Source organism: Sarcophilus harrisii, chromosome 5, assembly GCF_902635505.1.
Source record: "Sarcophilus harrisii chromosome 5, mSarHar1.11, whole genome shotgun sequence".
Taxonomy (NCBI): domain Eukaryota; kingdom Metazoa; phylum Chordata; class Mammalia; order Dasyuromorphia; family Dasyuridae; genus Sarcophilus; species Sarcophilus harrisii.
In genome coordinates, this window is record NC_045430.1 from 137,976,478 (window position 1) to 137,998,167 (window position 21,690).

The window sequence follows — 21,690 nt, forward strand, 5'->3', positions numbered from 1 at the left end:
ACTTAGGACATTTAATTATAGAACTAAGAATGAGTGAAGCATCAGCAGCAAATCTTGGAGTTATTCATTATCCAAAAGCCAGATGCTGCACATGTAAAACTTTGCATCCTGGTTATTAACTAATGTCTTGGTCCTTATTAGGAAATGTGTTCCAGGGTATACTTCCCCCATCCCCTAAAAAAATTTTTTTTGAGTATTATATATTAAAATATCCTTTCTCCTAACTCTTATTGAACAAATTAAAAAAAAAAAAGCACAACAAATCCCTCAGTATGTATTTATATAGACTGACAAAACAAATTCCCACATTGTAAAATGTATATTTCTTTTTTTCACTTTAAGTTCATTACTTCTCTTTCAAGAAATAAGTGTTTTCATCTTCATGTGAACTCAAATTTTACCATTGTTTTTTATTTGAGTACTAGTCTTTCAAAGTTGTTTTTTTCTCTCCAATGCTACTATCACTGAATAAATTGTTTGACTACTGCTCTTTTCATTTTACATCATTCCATAAATGTCTTCTCAATTTTCACTGAAATTGTCCATTTCTCCATGTCTTATGGCAAAATAACATTCTCTGACATTCATGTGCCACACTTTCTTATTCTATTTTGCAATTGAAGTAGAGCCCTTTCCTTTCCAATTTTTGGCTATTATCAAAAGAGCTGTTATAATTACTTTTGTGAATATAGAGCTATTTCCTTTTTTCATTTTTTTGGGAGGGTAACAAAGTAGTGATAAACTGGGCCAAAAAAGTTTATAATCTGGGTAATTTTTCTGGGCATAATGTCAAAATGCTTTTCAAAATAGTTGGGACAATTTATAGCTCCACCAAAATAATTCTATTGTACCTATTTTCCTAGAAACAAATTTTACTATTTTCCCTAAGGCATAGTTCTTGAAATCTGTCAAAGGCCACAATGTACAATAATTCTTATAGAAGAGCATGCCTGATTCTTTTAAATGGCAACCTTAATTAGCAGAGAAGATAACTTAGAATTGTGGAATAGTCTAAATATTCTGGAAAACAATATAGAATTAGATAAAAAAATTAACTAAACTCTACCTATACTTTGACTTGTAGTATCCTACTACTATTTGGTATATATCTTAAGGAGGTCAAAAAGAGAAAGACTCCATACATACAAAAAAAAAAAAAAAATAGCAGTACTTTTTATCAGAAGCAAGGAACTGGAAGCAAGGGAATTTCCAATAACCTAGAATCTGGCTGAACAAATTGTGGTACATGAATGTAATCAAATATTATTAAAAACTAACAAATATTAAGATTTCAGGAGAATTTAGGAAAATTAATATTTTGTTGTCCAATTATTTTTCATCATGTCTAACTTCATAAACTCATTTGGAATTTTCTTGGAAGACACATTGGAGCACTTTGCCATTTTCTTTTCTAGTTTATTTTATAGATGAGGAAACTTAGGCAAATAGGGTTAAGTGACTTGTCCAGAGTCAAAAAGCTAGTGAATGTCTGAGATCAGATTTGAACTCAACAAAGAGGAGTCTTCCTGTCTCCAGTTCCAGAACACTATCCCCATGCCATCTTGTTCCATGATTTATATGAACTAATGCAGAGTAAAGTAAGCAAAGCCAGAACAATAACTTAATGACTAAAACAATATAAATTCAAAGTCTTTATTACATGACTTTCCATAGCTTTTTTTCCCTATTACTTTCCCCTTTCTACATCTTATCTGACACAGACATGTCTACCTCCTTGCCATTTCTTGAACACCATTTGGCATATCCTAAATCTGTGCTTTTTTACTGATTTTCTTTCATGCCTAGAGTGCTCTGCCACCTCATTTCTGCCTTTTACCTCATTTTCTTCAGCTAAATCTCAGATATTACCTTCTATGACAGGTTTTTCTCAATACCCACACACAGTTTTGCTCTCTCTGAGATTATCTATTATTTACTCTGTTGTTGTTTATCCTTCATTCTTGAAGAGAACCATGACATCAGGGAAGTGATGCCATGAATTAGATTTAAGTGAGTGAAAGTTCTGCAAAGTCACTTGCCTCACTTTCCCCTCTAGAGCCATCTGGGTCCAATGGCCAGATATAGATCAGGATGACTGGAAATGGCTCTAGATGCAATGGGAGACATTACCTCCTAGATGTCATGGTCTTCTTCCAGAATGAAGGATAAACAACATCCTCTGTGAGTAGAGCTGCCCCTACATCCTTGCCTTTCCTTTCCTCTGCTCTTTCCTCTTCTGCTTCTCTCTCTTCTCCTCTCCTTTCCTTCCTTTCTCTCTGTATATATCAGTATATATAAATGTATGTAGTTATTTAAATGCCTGCCTCTTTATGATGTGAGTTCCTTTAAAGTGGGAATTATTTTTGCCTTTTTTCATATCCCTAATATATAATCTGGCACACTGTAAGCATTAAATAAATTATTGTTGACTGGTCAATTCCTTATAAGCTTTTTGGTAGCAGGGTTTATTTTTGCTTTTTCTTTGTATAATGTATCACTTAGCAAACCATATCAGAAGTGCTTAATAAATTGTGATTAATTGTCTCAAAAAGACATGATGAATCATCTCTTCTTAGTTGTTTAGAAGCAGACATTATTTGTGAAATAAGGTATACCTTGTCTAAGGCTTTTGTTACTTTTATTAATTATACTTAACCCTTATGAGGTAGGGTTTTAATGAAGCTGAATGAATTTGTTGGAGTGAATCAAGGAAAAATGACCATCTAAGAAAGGCAGGAAAAACCATCAGTAAAACTTAAAAAAAAAACTATTTTAAAATATACCTCATAAAAATATTTGGACAAGTACAGTAATCATGTCAAGGGCAACACATAGGTCGACTCCAACAGCTTTCTACCTCTTACAAAATTCTATTCAACATAGCTTATCCTGCCCAGTCAACTGTAGACCTAAACAGTCAAATGAAACTGCTGCTCCAGAAAAGTCATTCTCTATCTCTAGTCTCCCAAACATAGAATATCCCCAAGCAAAACAAGATATAAATTCAATTTTGTCCCTGGAGTCTTCTGACTTCTTTTTCTACATCCTTCTCCTCCCTCCCATTGTCCTTCCTCATTCTCTTCCTTTCCCTCTCCCTCTTTCTCTCATCCTAATTTCTGACTTTCCAAAACCAATGAAGGTGGATTCCCTTCCACTCAGAATTATATTCCCTCAAATAGGCTCATGCCATTTAATAACTCCCTCTCTCTCTATGACCATCAAAACTCCAGTGATGTCAGGGTAGCAATTTCTGCTAGTTGTTAGAAGGAAAACAATCTAATTAAACTCATTCAAGTTAAGATGTAAATGACTTATGGCCTTCCTAATAACATTTGCATTTTAAAAGAGGATTTGGATTCACCCAAATAAATCTATAATTATTACAATTTGAGACAGACAACATGACAAGGTTGAAGCATAAGTTTTTAGGTAGCAAGCCAAGCTTGGAATCACCAAAACCTTGGTTCAGGTCTCTCCTCTAATTCCTGTTGGCTATGAAATGAGGCATGGCAGTGTTTCAGGTAATTAAGACAAAATATTATAAAACCAATACCAGGGTGCTTAGATAGAGATAATTTGCTAATTAGAAATTACTTATACTGATAAAATCATGGTTCCTTCCTAAAAAAAGGAGTTGGAGGGTTAGGGGGAAGGCTGACAATATTTTGGAGACAAGTAGATTCTTCATAATACCCCATAACTCCTATCAGATTATCTGGCTGTTTGTTTCTAAAATAAGCTCTGTCATTTTGATGCTTGTAATGAATGATTACTCATTATCAATATCTATCCTACTGGAACCTGCACTCAAATCCTGGGCTTGCTTAGAACTTTGGAAAGTTATTGTCTATCTTTCAGTTTGACCTAATCCTTACTTCTTTCATAAAAGAGTTATATCCACTTTGAGTTCTGATTGTTCAAACAATCTATAAGTATTTATTAAATGCCTATGAATCAGGCATTTGTTGGAGATAATATCTATAGGGTATCTAAATCATGGATCCTACAATGAAGAAGTCTTTTTCATAGGTAAGATAAGAAGCACAAAAACTGGATTTGATAATACCCTCTCATTTAGGGAGGTTATTTTGCTTCTTTCAATCATATACTGGAGTTGATATAAAAGCTAGTTAGATCCCTAACATAGGCAAACAATATTTTTTTTTTTTTTACAAATTTGGAAATTAAAACTCAAAAGGCCCAATGAGATGGTCAACTGCCTACTTCAAGTAGAGCACACTGTTCTTCATATGGTCTTGCAATATAATGTACCAATAGAGTCTTTTTTTCTAAAACTGAGTTACCATACAGATGTCCTAAAGGTCTGGATTTTCTTTTGTTCAGACAAGTCTTGAACGATTCAATAACCTACTGGGGTGTACTTTTCAATAATTCTTCTGGAAGGGTTCAATCCTGAGAATGGGTTTGCAATGGAAAAAAATCAATAATACTGTCAACTTTTCAAGTAAACACTTCTCAGGATATGAACAGCTAGAGTTACTGCAAAGGCTATTTTCACATCATAAAAAAAGTCTCAGCCTGCATTTTTTGGCAACCTTTAAAAAAAACCTTTTTTTTTTTTTTTTTTTTTTTTTTTTTTTACCTCAAGGTTTCAAATTAGTTCTATCTGAGTTAAAACCATGAAGAAAGCAGGATTAAGTGGCTTGAACTAGCATAATAACTTAACAAAAAGCTCCATGGTTCTGGCCAACTTGCAGCTGACATACTTCCAGGTGACTAACTACTACGTGATTTCATCAAAAAGAGCAAAAGCTTTTTACAGACCTGGGTCAGTGTTTTTGAACCTTTTTTAGGGTTAGAGTGTTCTATCACTATTTGATTTTTGAAACATGCCTTTTTTTATTTATAAATGTTATATGGCAGACTTCTTTTTAACAAATTAAAGATAATTAATATTCCTTCTGTGTTGAGGATCTCAAGACAGTTTCTGAAACAACGAAGTATCTCAGAGGAGTCACAAAACCAAAGCTGGGAAAAAATACTCTTTGGAGGAAGGGGAAAAATTAATTTTGAGTACAGCAGAAAAGAATTTGGAATCAGGGGACCTACATCTCAAGCCCAGCTCTGTCACTTATGAACTTGAATGAGTCATTTCCCTTCACTAGGTCTCAGTTTCCTCAGATATAAAATCAGGCAGGAGGTTGAACTGTTTGATATGGTTTCCTGAAGTTCTGGTTCCTATGACAATTAATTTTTTAAGTTAGGTATTAGGACATATTCCAGTAGCCATAGAGTTATGAATATGTCTTTCCCTTTTCCCCACCAATTTATCCATCACTGGTTACAAAGTATAAAAATAGAAAATTAAGGAAAACCAACCAACAAATAACCATGCAGCAGTCAGCTTACACTTTCTTTTTTCTTTTTCTTTTTGCTATTTCCATTTATATCCATATAGTCACATCATTATAATTGGAATAATACAGAGAAAGCTTATATGGCCAAGGATATCAAACAAATTATTAAATGACCATTCCAATGACCACATATACAATTAGAAAAGAAAAATAGTTCCTGCCCTTAAGGACCTCCTATTTGAATTGGAGTGATAATACAAAAAGGAAGGTTTCAGCTACAAGTCTTTTGGGAAAGTATATTACTCCTTAAGGTGCAGTGGCAAAATTATTAGTAATGCTTCTTCTTCAATGCCATTTTCAATAATAAAATTATATCATATTCTGATGATGAATCATTTGAGGTTGCCAAAAGGTTTCTTTGTCTCTTCATCAGATGTAGCTATAGAATAGATACAGGGAAAACTGTCAAACTACAATTCCTTGGGTGGTGGCTGTGAGCATTGACCCCAAAGAAGAAATAGACAAGGACATGTGCCTATGTTCTGTATAGATGTCAGAGTTCACAGGCATAAACATTGCATCTAATGTCAGATTTTTTTTTCGATGTACTGGTAATTTTTCCCATTTATATATTTTCTTCTACTTTTTCTTTTTAAAATTCTTTATTATAATAGAATGACTTTAATCTACTGATCCATTTTATAAGGATTAATTTAGGTAAAACTACATAAAAAAAATCCATATTTCCACTTACAAAGGTGTACAAAGGTACACATGAACTCTAACAGATCACAATATGTTGAAAATAAATGACCAAATGAGGGTACCATTGGCAATCCCTCTTTGCTGTTGAATTCCCATTCCTTCTTCAATGATATTCTAGACACCGTACATGACAAGTTATCTTTTGATAACTTGTACTAGGTGAGAAGGCCAGTACCAATCCACATATTAAATATTAATAAAGTTTAAGATTGTTTTAAGTTTGAAAAAAAGAGAAAATTTTATATTTTCTTCCAGATCCTTAACAAATTATCTTGCATACCACTTTATTTTGCACATCCCACTTTTTAAACCACTGGTTTTGTTATGCCACAGTTCTCTTTTATTGTCCTGACTCGGTTTCCCTAATTGTTCTGCCTCAGTTTATAATTGTCCTGCTCAGTCCTGTAAAATCATCCCTCCCTTTTATCAGAATATTTGATAAGGATAAAAGATCTTATGTTTTAGAATATCAGAATGCCTCTCCCCATCCCAAGCTATCAGAATATCAGATACCATCTTATCAAGATGCCACTCCCCATCTCCAGGGTGCCTCCCCCCATTATGTCATCCCATCCCAATGACTCACCCCATCCTGTCAGAGTCCCATTCCCATTCTCAGCACTTTGACTCTGCTCCTGACTCAGTCCACCCCTTGAGTCTGAGCTATGTGTATATATGTCATTGAGAACTCACATTGTTTGCTGGATTCTTGGAGATGACAGTCTCATTCAGCCCTGGGACCAAGCCATGGATCCATTTGGTCCTGGTAAATCTCTCCCTTTTAAATAAATTAGTAAATACTCTCTAATCTCTATCTTGCCTCAGTTTCTCCAGCATTACATTTTGGAGGCTTCCCACCAAGATGCTAGAAAATGAGGAGGATTAGAGAATAGAGACATTTGGGTCTCCACCTTGGGCCTTAGGGGGGCTGGAGATCTGGATTCTTTGCTTGGAGAGACTGGCCCTCTGGATCTTTTTTCCAGAGTCTCTGGGAAAGAGAACAATGCCTGATAGTGGACACCTCCATTTGGCCATGGGACAATCTGGTCTGAAACCCCTGCAAGGTACATTTTTTGTCTGGTCTGATTGCTAGCAAATCTAGTCCCCAGAAAAAGTTGGGCTGACAAGCCATACAACTCTGGGAAATGTCAGTAAGATGCTACAGGGCATTGTCTAGTTCTAAAGTATCCTTTGGGTACCTGAGTACCTTTTAGTACTACCTGGTTTTAATCTGGGAATTCTCTGTGAAGGCAGAGAAATGCACCAAAGTGGGAGGGAAGACTCTGGAACTGACAACTTCCTTCAGGACTATTCTAAGGTTTCCAGATAGCTCCTGGTCTCTGTGTTAAATGCTTCGACTGTGCAGTCTATGTCTGTGTGCTCTGTGTGACTTGTTTGTCTGTTCTGTTGGTACAGAGCTCTGCTAAATTAAGAAATTTGGGAATTGGTTATTTCAATGTTGCAACTGTACGTAGTATAAAATTTGCTTGTGATTTGAAACTTTTTAACCTGCTGTACTAATTTGTAAGTAAAAGGAACAAAAAGGCAGACAGTTTTTCCTTGAAGCAGGTTTTCAGAGCCTGCTAGAGAAAAGAGTAATAAAACCTTATCTGATTGAAACTCAGGCTGAAGAAACATTTGATTAGGAATTTTAGGATGATTCTGAAATTGTGGGAAATAATTTTAATCTGGCCTATGCATGCCAGATTTTTTCTGAGTATTCTTTTGGGCAGTTTTAAAATTGTGGGAAGTAATTTTACTGTGGCCAATGCAGGCTAGATTTAGTAATTTTTGAATGTAAGAACTTAAGAACTTGTTGGAGTGAAATTCTGTTAACTTACTTGAAAGGGGTCACATGCCTCTAATTAGGTAAAAAAGATCTGATTTTTCTAAGGTTCCAACTCTGGCCAAAGTTGGAGCTTAGGAAAAGCCTATTGGGAATAATGGCCACTTGGAATCCTCCCTCCCCACCCGACCCCTCCTACTTTCTGCTACTTTAAAGATTGGGTGGGGTAGGGATCTTTTGTCTTCAAAGGTGAAGACACCCCCACTGCTCTCTGCTTCTTCAGCTATGGAGAGTCTAGTTTGCCTGGGGTGAAGTTTAGCTCCCTTATCTCCCCCCTGACTCTTTAAAGGTGCAGTGGGTGGAAGGTCATCCACATGGAATCCCCTCCACTAAGTGTGTTCCAGCCCCTTTCTGCAGAGGTTTGGCTTTGGCAAAAGATTTCAAGAGATAGGCCCTCTTTTAAGTTAATTGACTGATCTATGATTTTGTAGGGCTATTTCTAAAGATTTAAAGGATATTTTTAAAGAATCTTTCAGATTCTTTTATGTAGAATTGGGTATTCTATATAAGTTTAATAAATTATATCCTGAGGTTATGCCCATCATTTAAAGGGTTTCTGAAAATAATAGTTTTTCTTTGTCCTTTTGAAAATGTTTCTGTTAAATATGAAAGATAACTTGTGAACTTACTGAAACAAATTTATTACTGTTATCAATATGAGGTTATGGTATTTGTAAAAGTTTAACAGTTTTAAGAATCTCTTGGATTCTTTTATGTGGTATTAGGCTACTCTGTATAGGATATTCTAACTTTTAATTGATTGTATTGGGTCATCCTGAGGTCATTTAAAGAGCCTCTGAAAATAATTGTTTTTGTCCTTTTGAAAATGTTTCTGTTATGGACAATATGTAATTTGGAATATTTGTTTATGTATTGGTATTTTTAAAAACAAACTGATTTGTATGTATAATATTCACTTATGGAAACATCTACTTAGATATGAAAGAAGTGAACTTACTGAGATAAATTCTTACTGTTATAAATATAAGGTTATAGAAAATATCTGTTTAGGATTTATCTGACACTTTGGTTAATGGGGTTTGTTATTGGAGGTAAAATTTCAATTTTAGTTAATATTATTTGGGAGTTTTAAAGGTCCATTGGGTCAATTATCTGGAGTAAACTAGGTTAAAGTGGCTTATTTATCCTGTATGAGCGTAGGGACCAGTTTTGATTGCTTATGTTATGTTATAGTTATGTCCCTGAATTTTTCCTCCTGGAAGTACTTTCTATAATCAGAGCCATGGTCAATAAGAAACTGTTCATGCAATTCAATTATGTCATACCTTGCCATTTCTAATCTGGTTATATGTTATACCTTGCTGTTTCCAACCTGGTTATATGTAATTATTATATCCTAAATACTTGGGAAAAAAATATTTAGTCTCATCATTTCTTTGTTACTGGATATTATGTCTGTATATTCAAGTTTTTTTTTTGTTTTGTTTTGTTTTTTTTTAAGGTTTCTAACTAATGAAAGGACAAAAGGCTAACTGGCATTTTATCAATCTGTTCCAATCTTCATTTGTTAGATTTGTATTTTTGTTCTAGATTTTGGTCAATTTACAGGTATTGCTTTTTCTGGGACTTGGACCAGCCTATCTGAAGCTTTGGCAGCAAGCGGCATGGCCACACCCATCCCCTCCCTGGACTGAGCATCTTGGACCATCCTAAGCATGAGCAGTTTCTGAGAGACCACTGCTCCTTATGTAATTTAGATCATATAGGGGAGTGGGAAAGTGGCTGAATTATTGTTAAAATTTTAACTGTATTACTGTGTTTTAGACTTGTTAAAACTAATTATTGCTGTATGTTTGAGGTATTTTTAGGAAACTTACTATACTAGTCTGTTATGTATAGGAATTTTGATTCACTCTTGGAATTTATATGTAGAATGGTTATTTGATTATTCCTTTCCATGAGAAAAGAAAAGGAGGAAGAAACTGGTTAGGAAATTGGGGAAACTGATGTATTTTTCTTAGGCATTTCTGCCCTGCCCCCTATCTCATTAGTTCAGATTGAGTTGGAAATTATTTAAACAGTCCTTTTTATTTTTACTCCTTGATTAAAATTTACTGGACTATGATTTGCTGGTTACGTTTTAACTTTGAGATGCCTTATTCTGCTGGAACTGCCCAGGCAGACTCAGTTTTGGGGATTATTTTTTTAGAAACAACCAGAAATCAGACACCTGTCTGCAGACTGGCAGTCTCTCTGATCTGTTTCTCCAGTCCTGTAACCCCAGTTCCTTAATTAGCATTCTCAAAGGTTGGTATCAAGCCTCTAATAGTTCAGGGTTACAAGCCTTGGTCTAACTGCACAATTTGCTCAGAAATCTGTTTCCTAGTAGCAGCTCCTGTTCTACTGAGAGGGGACAGGTAGAGCTATTCCAGGCCTCATTTTCCCCTTTCTGGAGTCCCTGACAGACTTGGGGTGCTCTCTTAGGATGGGCAGCAGGATTGTCTTGAGCACTGCCACTCCCTGTATAAGCAGAGGCTAAGTTAAATGCACAAATGACCACAAACAACTTCAAGTGGACACATCTCAAACTGGATTATCTGGCTGAAATGTTCCCCAACTGCAGAGGACCTGCTATTTCTGCAACAGGGAGGCTTGTGTGCCTACCTAAATGAGGAATGTTGTTTTTATGCTAATAACTCTGGGGTTATCAGGGAGAGACTGATCCTTGCCATAAGTCCTTGCATTTTTCTACTTTTATTTTGGTTTATTTGCTTTACATAGGATTGGTCAAAATTATGGTGCTAAGACCTTTTAGAGGAAGGTAATTCAATGATTTGAATATTCAGAAGAGAGAGAGTATGGAATGTCACACCACCGTTCTCTTTTATGGTCCTGACTCAGTTTCTCTAATTATCCTGACTCAGTTTCCTTAATTGTTCTGCCTCAGTTTATAATTGTTCTGCTCAATCCTGCAAAACTACCCCTCCCTCTTTATCAGAATATTTGATGAGGACAAAAGATCTTATGTTTTAGAATATCAGAATGCCTCTCCCCATCCCAAGCTATCAGAAATCAGATACCATCTTCTCAAGATGCCTCTCCCCGTCTCCAGGGTGCCTCCCCTCATTATGTCATCCCATCTCTAGTGGCTCACCCCACCCTGTCAGAGTCCTGTTCCCAAGCTCAGCACTTTGACTCTGCCCTGCCTTAGTCTACCCCCTGAGTCTGAGCCATGTGTATATATGTCATTGAGAACTCACATTGTTTGCTGGATTCTTGGAGATCATAGTCTCATTCAGTCTGGGGAACAAATCATGGATCCGTTTGGTCCTAGTAAATCTCTCCCTTTTAAATAAATTATTAAATACTCTCTAATCTCTATCTTGCCTCAATTTCTCTGGCATTACAGTTTTAGTTATGTACATTGTAGATCTTTTGAAAAATATTTGAAAAAAAAAAGTACTGGCCCATACATCCAGCAATTAATTTAACTATTATAATATGTTTGGTGTTTTAAAGTAATTAGGATTCATTTCTAGCATTGTGAAAATACTTTTCGTGCTTATCCAGGATTGATTTTTTAAATTCTGAGGTTTACCATATGTGAATCAGAATAGAGGAAATCTTTGTGTTCATTAATCTTATTAATGTTGTTATGTGAATAATAGATCTTTAATAATTCCATTTAGTAGTAGAAAGATTCCTGGGTTCAAAATTGGAAGAACTGTATTTAAATCATAATCTATAATGCTTACTATCTCTTGTCAAGTCTTATCTTTTTTTACAGCTCCACAAAATTTTTTATATAAAAAGCATACTGTCATCATCCTGGTGTTAACTCTCATAACGTCACATCTATACTATTTTAATAGTTTGATGGTTATTTTCCCTGCTTCAATTCTTTCCCCTTCCAAATTCATCCTCCAATAAATTTTCACTTAATTTTCCTAAAGTACAAACAAGTCTGCCCACATGATTCTTTCACTAAATCACCATTAGAATCTCCCTAATAATATAAAATACTTTCTTTGACAATGGAAGTCATTGAAAGATTGACCCCTTGCTTCCAGACAAAAACAATTCAAATATCAAGGAGCAACAGTCAGCATTATGGAGGATCTGGCAGCATCTACAATAAAGGATTGGAGGGCCTGGAATACCATATTCTGGAAGGTAAAAGACCTAAGATTACAACCAAGAATTAACTATCTAGAGATACTCAGCATCATCTTTCAGAGGAGGTAATGAAATGTCAATGATTTTAATCATTTCTATTGACAAAACCAGAACAAAACAGAAAAAAAAAAAAATAATCTACAAGCACAGGACTCAACAGAAGCACAGAAAGGTAAACAGAGGAAAAAATATATATATATATATAATTTAAAGATTAAACTATTTACATCCTTAGATGAAAAAATGTTATCAGTAACTCTGTCACTGGGGCAGATGGGGAGGTGGGGGGAAATGTGCATTGTATGGACAGAGGGTGTGGATGTGATGACATCAAAGAAAAAGACATTAAGGGGTGGGAAAAGGTCTGGACTGCAAAAAAAGAGGAACGAATAGGGATAATGGGAAGATTAATTCACATAAAGAGATGCAAAAGATCTATTACATTCCGAGGAAATAACTGAAGGGGATGAGCATTGTCTGAAGCTTGATCTCATCAGTTTGGGGTCTAAGAAGAAATAACTTATCTAACTCTATAAAGAAGTAGGAGGAGAAAGAAGAAAAGAAATGGGGGGGATGTATAGAAGGGAGGGCAAAAACACTAGGAAAAAATCTTAAGAGGGGAAGGGTGATTGAAGATAAGGTGGTGTAATGGGGTGGGTTAAAAAAACACTATTAAGAACAGGATGGAAAGAGAGAAAAAAGTATATATATATATTTTTCTTTTTTTTTCTTTCCTTTTTTTCCCTATTACATGCATAACTTTATTTTAACCATTACCTTACTCACTGGTGTACTTTCTGTTTATACTATGAGTTAGTTGAAGTTCCTTCACTCACTTAATCTGAATATCCAAAAGGACTCTAACATTTAAATATAATAAGAAGCACAATGTCAATGAAAAGATAAATATCTCATTTTCCTCACAAGCTATAGTATAATCTAATGCTACAGAAATGGCATAAAATTAATATAGTTGCTAAATTTCTAAAGGAATGGTATAATTTTTATAGCTATTAACAATGTTAGTTGCTTCACCAACTAGGAAAATATGAAAGGATTATTCATTTTATGATTAGATCTTAAGATGATCAAGAAAGTAAGTCAATAATGCAAAAATCTAACAAAGTTCATTTTTGCTATTCTTTTGCTTTATGTCAGGTGACTCCTGAAAAATGGCCCAAGTCTAATTAGAAGTGGAAATTTCTACGTGTGATGATGATAAAGTAATTAATTCAGTACTGTATTATTGCAGTTTTACCCTTTGCCTCTTTCATTCATTTCTATTCATCTTGCAATTCCTCTCAGTAAAAATGAAAATCAAATTGTCTTTGGTAAGAAGCCCTAAACATATTTACTGATCTCAATTATTATTGCTTTATCTCTATATTTTGTTGTAGCTATCACTTATGATTAATTATAAGCAGATACTTTCATTAAAAGTATTTTTTAGTCATTCCAAAATGGTTAGCTTGTAAAATATAAAATGTTTCCTGCAAATAGAAACTATTCATAGTTATATCACCATCTCTGTTAATTGTTAAGGATTATTTTAGTAAGTGTTGAGTAAATATTTAGTAAGTATATATTTTAGTAATATTGAGTAAGGATAAAATATATTAAGTGTACTGTGTTTATATAAATTAACTGTTTAAATGTTTAACCAGAATGCTGATAAATAATGTGGTATAAGGGGATTTGACATATTTAGATGACATAGAACCAGCTCTGGAAATTTTGCAATCTAATTATCCTTTGTCAAGGATATTGATTCTAGAAAAATTCTAGAATAATTTATAATGTGTGGTTTCTGAGAATTTTTTAGTAGAGGCAATAATGAATAAGTGATATACAATAAAAAAGCTATATCATTAAAAAATAAAATAGAAAATTATGACTAACAATTGTGATAAGTAGATAAATTGTATAAATTATGAAGTATAATATTTGTTATTTATATAAACATTTATAATACAAATCATGAATAATTATGACAATTATATAATTATGAAAAAAATTTATGCCAAAAAATTCAAAGAAAGAATTAGAAAAATAAATAGAAAGAATATATTTTATTGAACATTCTAAAAGATGTCTAACGCAGAATTTTTTTTAAAAAAATTGACACAAATATGAGTAAGAGCCATTTCCCAATATACAAGTGATCAAAGGATACAATTTTTTTAGAAATTATCAACTACCACCTAAAAAGTGATTAAAATCACTAATAGTCAAAGAATCATAAACTGAAATAATTCTCAAATTTTATTTTATAGCCATCTAATTAACAAAGAGGAATTTAATTTTTGTAGCCTTTTGGAAAGAATAACTGATTGAACTGAACTGTATATACTATTAGTTTACTGCACCATAAATACCAGGAAATTAGAAGAATTCAGAAATAATTGGAAAGATATTTAAAGTTAAGACAATATAGACAATAACCACATCGATCTAATGTTAAAAGATATAAAAAAAATGCTCAAAGGATACAAAATAGGTAGCAAGCAACACATTCTACTAATTCTAACAATTATCTTTGAAGGCCTTTTAAACATTACTGGTTTGTCTAATGGGGAATCTACTGCAATGGTATAGTCAGCCCATCTGGCATAGAAACCCTGAGAAGTTAGGATACCTTGGCACTAAACCTGACTGGAAGTTTGGATTTGGAACAGGTCTTCTAAAGGAATTTGAGCTAAACCATGAGCTATATCCAGAGATTATATAAGGTATGGGGGAGGGAAATTTTATTTTCCACATGTTGGAAGAGTAAGTTTTTATACCATTTGATACCATTTGAAGTCAAGATTTCTGTATAGAAGCTACCATGTCATGTTAACAGTCACATTAGTGGTTGAGGTACAGGGGACCACCCTTATATTTGGGGAGATACTATCCCAGTGACTGGAGTCTAGGCAGAGAACTTGGATACCTCAAACTCCTTTAAAAAATCTAGGAAGTACAAGACTGGGGGAAAAAAAAAAAATCTTTACAGCCAGTGTTTTTGATAAAAGTCTCATTTCTAAAATATATAAAGAACTGTGTCAAATTTATAAGAATACAAGTCATTACCCAATTGATAAATGGTCAAAGGATATGAGCAGACAATTTTCAGATGATGAACTTAAAGTCATCCATTGTCATGCTCTAAATCACTATTGTCTAGATAAATGCAAATTATAACAACTTTGAGATACTACCTCATATCTTTCAGATTAACTAAGATGACAGGAAAAGATAATGATAAATGTTGGGGGGGGTGAAAAAACTGGGACACTAGTGAATTTTGGTTGGAGTTATGAAATGATCCAACCATTCTGGAGTTCTGGAACTATGCCCAAAAGACTATCAAAGTGCGCATATCTTTTGATCCAGCCATACTATTATTGGATCTGTATCCCAAGGAAATCATAAAGTAGAGAAAAGGATGCACATATGCCAAAAAAAGTTTGTAGAAGCTCTTTTTGTGGTAGCAAAGAAATGGAAAACAAGTAGACACTCATCATTTGGGGAATAAGTGAATAAATTGTGATATATGGAGATAATGGAATATGATAGTTTTGCAAAAAGATGATGAACAAGCTGGTTTTGAGAAAGATCTGAAAAGATTTACACAAACTGAGGCTGAACAAAATAAGCAGAACCAGGAATGCATTGTACACAGTAATAGAGAACATGCAGCTATGATCAACTATGAAAAACTTGGTTCTTCTCAGTGGTTCAGTGATCCAAAGCAATCCCAATAGACTTTGGAAAGAAAATGCTATTGACATCTAGAAAAAGAAACATAGACAATTGAATCTAAATATGAACATTCTATGTTCACTTCTATTTTTCTGGGTTTTTTTTTTCTCCCATAATGTTTCCCTTGTGTTCTATCTTTTCTCTCCCAACATGATTCATAAATGAATATGTATCAAATAAATAGATTTTTTTTAAAAAGAGAAAAAAAATCAGAGTTCCTAAGAAAGAAGTGAAATCTGCCTGACTTTTAGGCATAGCATGCCTAAGTAGCATGTACTACAAGTGTGTATGTGTGTGTATGTATGTATATATATGACATACAAAATTCTGCGATGCAAACTACTTGTGTGTTATACAAACATGGGGAATAAAGATTTCAGTAGTCAAGGAAAATATAAGATAGGTGGAATCTGAGCTCAATTTTGAAGACTGCCAAAATTGGCAGATAAGAAATTTCTATTATCAAACTTCTTTACATTCAAGGAAGATTATCAGACAAACTATAAGCCTAAGCAAGAACAAAAGAAAGATCTCTCTTATCCTACTGTTTTAAGTCATTCTTAAATGTCATTTTATTGCTTACAAAGGGAGAAAAAGGGTGGGTGATGTGCATGGTAGTTTGCATGACTCTACAACAACCTCCTAAGATAATTCTTCAATACTTGAAATTTCTAGAATATCAGATATACAAAGGATAGTTGAAAAAATTCTTTTCAAGGACAACTATTTTTAGTCTTTCTTTGTCCTGTTTTTACTCAGTAAGTATGTATTAAGTACCTACTACATGCCAAGAACTAGGGATATAAATTCAAATATTTCAGTTGATAATATACCTATCTTTGGACTTGGATTAAAATAAATAAATCTTATGGCATAAAAAAGTTAACTCTTCAACTTGACCTAACAAACTTTCCAGCATGAGACTAAAAATATTGAAAATTAATTGGTTTCTTGGGCCCATCCTTATAAAAAATTTAATTTAATATGTTCTATGATGTTATGCCCAAAAGATCAAGTAGAAAAACTGCAAAGGAGAATGGTCACACATAGTCTTAACTTAACCTTAAAGTCAACATCTGTCTGGTGAAAAGAATGGGATGCTGTGAATCAGTGGTGCTTACTATGAATATAAGTTGCTAAGATCTAACTAAAATATTTGAAGGTATACTTATATGAATAATCAATATGTTTGGCAGATGTTGGACTTCATACACATACTGGTAGCTCATCTATTGTGCTCACCTGTTTTTGTTAAGAGGTATGAAAAATCATGAATCACCCTACTATAAGCCATTTTGCCTGCAGAATTAAAAATAAACAAATGAATATTACACAAACAAATGTTGTAACTACTAAACTAGTGTGTCAGATCCATTTCCTCACTGCTCAAAAAACTGAAGAGTAAAATTTAAAAAAAAAAAAACTAGAAAATTGAAAGCTAATTTGAGAGTGTGTTTGTGTGTATACATAAAAATGTTTTTTTCTTATAAAATATCTTATTGATTACACTGAATCTTAAAAACAAACGAGGCATCCTTCATTTTAAAATTGTAGTACATTGATAAGATAATAAAAGAATAATGTGTTTAACAGAAATTCTGTATATCCCAGGAATAAGATCTTAATAACTATTTTGTTCTATTTCTAATATTTAAGTATCCAAATTCAATGGAGCTTTGTTTTATTTGTCATTTTGGCACTAAAATCTAAATTCTATGGTGGACAAAACTGATATTGTAGGAACTCCCTCATTCCACCTTGGCAATCTAAGAAAGATACATTTCTAACAAGAATTTTAATCTCATTATTTGTTGAAAGTGAAAATTATTCATCTGAATTAAACTTTATTCCAAATTTATCCAACAATGACAACATAAAAAAATGCTTAAACCAAAAATGTATTGAACTCACTTTTTCTTCTATAATAAGATAACAGAAAAGCTTTTTTTCTCTCAAAGAACTTAACACTTCCTATTTGATATCTACTCAAACTCTGAAATGTTAAATTGTATAATTCATACCTATATTTCTTAACTTAGGAATGAGAAATATTTATTCCTTATCTGGAAATTTTAAGCAAAAGCAAGACCTTGGGCTTAAATTCTCTGAAACATTTTACTCCATGGCCTAAATTCATAGTATTAACTTAATTCTAGCTCTTCTGTGTGATCTTTCTGCCTCCTTTCTCTTACCCCTCCATTCCATTTGGTCTTCTACTTAGCTATGTAAGTGAACTTACAAAAGCACAAGTCTAATCATGTCACACCTTCCCTTCCATATAAATGCATATAAATTCCAATAAATCTGAGTGATCCCAATTACCATATGAAATTCTCTGTTTGGCTTTAAAAACCCTTAATTACCTGGCTTTTTCTTACATTTGCAGTAGTCTTGTTTCACTTTTCTACCTGTAATCTATGATCTGGTGTTAATGACCCCTTTGTTGTTCTTTATATAACACAATCTGTTGCCTGAGTATGATATTTCCCTGGCCATGCTTAGAATATTCTTCTCCCTCCTCCTTTCTGTCTCCTGACTTCCCTTCAAGAATCAACTAAAATCCCATTTCCTACGAGGAACTTTTTCTTTGAGATTACCAATGATTTATGCTATTCTATCAATCTAATTTTATTTGTACAAAATTGTTTATGAACTATATCTTTCATTAAAATGCAAGATCCTTGAAATCTTGGGTAATTTTTGCTTTTCTAAGTATCCCTAGCATTTAGCAGTATCTTGTACACATTAAATGTATGACAACTGCTTGTTTTGATTTCAATTGAACACACATTAAATATCATCTATGTTTTAAGGCATTGTGAAAGATCCCAGGGTTACAAAGACATAAAATAAAAGGAAATGAAATTACATTTCAATGAGGACAGAGAGGCATATATCATATACACAAAGAATTGGAGGAAAGAAATGGAGTCACAAGTTCAGGGAATTAGTTCCTTCACTGGCCTGCCAGAAGGGAGAAAACAAAATTACAATATCGTTTAGATAAACAGAGATTCACCAACTGATAATCCTTTTGATAAACTGGAGGACCATCAGACATCACCATCTACCCTGCCACTATTTTCTAGTCCTTTCTTCACAGTAATATTTAACCTACCAATACAACCCAAGGGCTTTGCTATCTATGTCTCAGCAATATCTTGCCACTGGCACTGAAGCTGAATTCTCTTTGATTTCTCTCATACACTAAGATATAAGCTCATTGAGACCAATAAGTATCTTGCTTTTCATTAATGTATGCTGAGCACTTAGTCTGTGGCATATAAGAAAGATGCCATATTTTTTTTTAATTCATTGAAGAGAAAAGATGAATTAAGTTTCAAAATGTAGATGGAGACCAAATCATAAAGGCCCTTAAATACCAACTAAAATTTTTGCATTTGATTGTTTAAAGTAATAGGAAGTCTCTGGAAGTGACAGTTTTAGAATTCATCTTTCTGCTTTGCAAAATTATCCTAAGCAAGACTTAAGTATCAGACTAAATGTTCAATTTGAAAAGGAGAAGGTGAATAATAACATTGCATGGATGTATTAAATTCAGTGAAGTGAATTATCAGGCTATAACCAGGTTGCTCACCATAAAATAGCTTATGCTGGATGATAATCAGAAAGTTACAAAATATATTATCCTCAAAGGATATTATGAGCAGACTCTACTTATATTTTGAAGTTACAATCATTATCTTGGGGATTGCAAGGGCACCTTTTAGAGTTAATGCAGTGTCCTCAAGTACCTTGTATATGCCAAAAGAAACTTGAGCTAAATATTACAACATTCAAAATTAAAATGTGCCAGTATTTCTATGCAATCTATATTCCTTTACTAGAAGCAGGGCTGCATGACAAATTTATGCTGCATATAATAAGACACAGAAACTAGGGCCTTCTAAGGCAAAGCCTTGGAACAAAGTCATTTCATCAGTTTTCCAAGTTTGACTAATGCTTATCAAGGGCCTTTGGGAAAGATTTTTTCTTAGAAGGGAGGAAGGCATGGCACTTTCATTTCATTAGTATACAGAACACATTAGATAGCTATCTATATCAGGCAGAATAATAATTCTTATGTATATTGTAGTGTTAAAAAATGGCATTAAACATTGTGAGGTGATTATCTTACCTAGGCTTGCAATTAGATTATGTTAAAGGCAGAACTTGAACCCAGAATTTCCTGACTTTTACCTGGCTATTTATCCACTGCCATGAATGCTGTCTCTCTTTGTATGAAATGTGGGCAAAAACAGCATTTCCCCAAAGTTCCTTATATTCAAATGAGACTTCAAGTATAAAGCAATATACTATAAAGAACTTCAGATATTACAGACCAGATGTAAACTTCAGAAAAGCAATTCAAATATAAAGGTCAGCCTGACATTAAGCAAAGACAGAGTGGCGAATTTTAAACAAAGGCTTTCCAGAGCTTACAAGGCAGAGCCACAAATACTTGACAGATTATAAAAACAATGGTTAAACAATAGACAGGTCTTGTGTGTTCAGTTAACCCTGTCTAGGAGAAGTCTATAACCTAGGAAACTGTTGTTCTCTAGGGAGAAATTTAAGAGTACTGTACTAACATCAACAAAATACTTTGTAAAATCCAGTGTCAGTTATTCATCATCAAGCTACAAACTTCTGAGGGCATTGGCTGTATATTATTTCTTCCTTTTATCTCTACTACCTACCATTAGAATTTGGTAGGTTCTTAACCAATGTTTGTTAAGCAACATGTTTTGATAAATAAGATGTGCACACACACATGCATACACATACACACACACACACACATATGTACGTAAGAAAGTGCTGCTTTACTATACGATTGTTCAAAGTCCTACTCATTTAGTTTAAGACCTATCCATTATTGTTCCCAATCTACTAATCATCAATGGCAAACATGTTAATTGCACTGCAGAATGGGAAATGGAAGCACTCACTTCTACCAGACCTGTATACCAATAATTCTACTGCCAAATTTTGTGCAGGATGATTTATTGCCTACCACATCTACACAATAAAGGCAGAGATAGTCCTTGACAGGATTAACTTTTGTACTCCATCAGCTTGCTGGGAAGACCAAAGTTACCTATGCTGAATCTGTCTCATCTAGTTCTGGAAATTCTCCATGGCAGAATTTCCCTGAAATAGGCTTGGGACACAGGAGCTCCTTAAAGGTAGGAATTTACAAGGATATTCTGACTTTAAGTCAGAGATATTAGAGAGAAATACTACTATTATTGATTAGAAAACAGTGGGTAAAAAAATAGGCTTAAAGGCTTTGAGGAGAAGTTCTGAATTCTTTCTGCCATCAACCAGTCATACATTATTCTCTACAGCTATGGCTATCCACAATGAGAAGACTGGGAGACTAATGAGAAATATACCTTGAACAAAATACATTTAAGGAATACCTATGGCCAAAGCACCTGTATAGAAAAGTAGAAAACGATTAAAGCCATGGTAAACATATGGAGGAGGTATACATATGGTCAAGAATCATTAATGGGGGATAAATCACACCTCCTACCTTGCCAGGATACTCTGATTAGATAACTTTTTCATCTCTTACTTTGGATATGCTTCTAGTCAATTGGGTATAATGTCCAGTCTCACCTAGGAATGTAGATGTTGCTCTCTGTTATGTCATAGAAAGTTAGTAACAGAATTCTGCTGGTACTGTCATTGTGGTTGCTGCTAAGTGTTGCTTCTTTGGATACATGGTTGTATTGTTTCTCTCTGTGTCCACCTCTTGGCCACTAGAAATACTCTCAGCTGAATGTTTCATCTTCCCCATGAGATAAAGAGTAGTTTCTGTTTCACCTTTCTTTAAACTTAAAGTCATGAATTTTTAGCTTTATCCCTTGG

The 21,690-nt window shown here is 33.8% G+C and overlaps 1 long non-coding RNA gene across 4 annotated transcripts in view; it reads right to left on the minus strand.

Moving 5' to 3' along the window:
- The window catches only part of LOC116419329, a 149,030-nt gene extending 127,581 nt beyond the window's left edge, over positions 1-21,449 (minus strand). For all 4 annotated transcript variants that reach the window (XR_004229601.1, XR_004229603.1, XR_004229602.1 and 1 more), the window contains exon 1: positions 21,353-21,449. This is a non-coding gene — a long non-coding RNA (uncharacterized LOC116419329). The remainder of the gene's footprint in view (positions 1-21,352) is intronic.
- Positions 21,450-21,690: the final 241 nt, after the last annotated feature.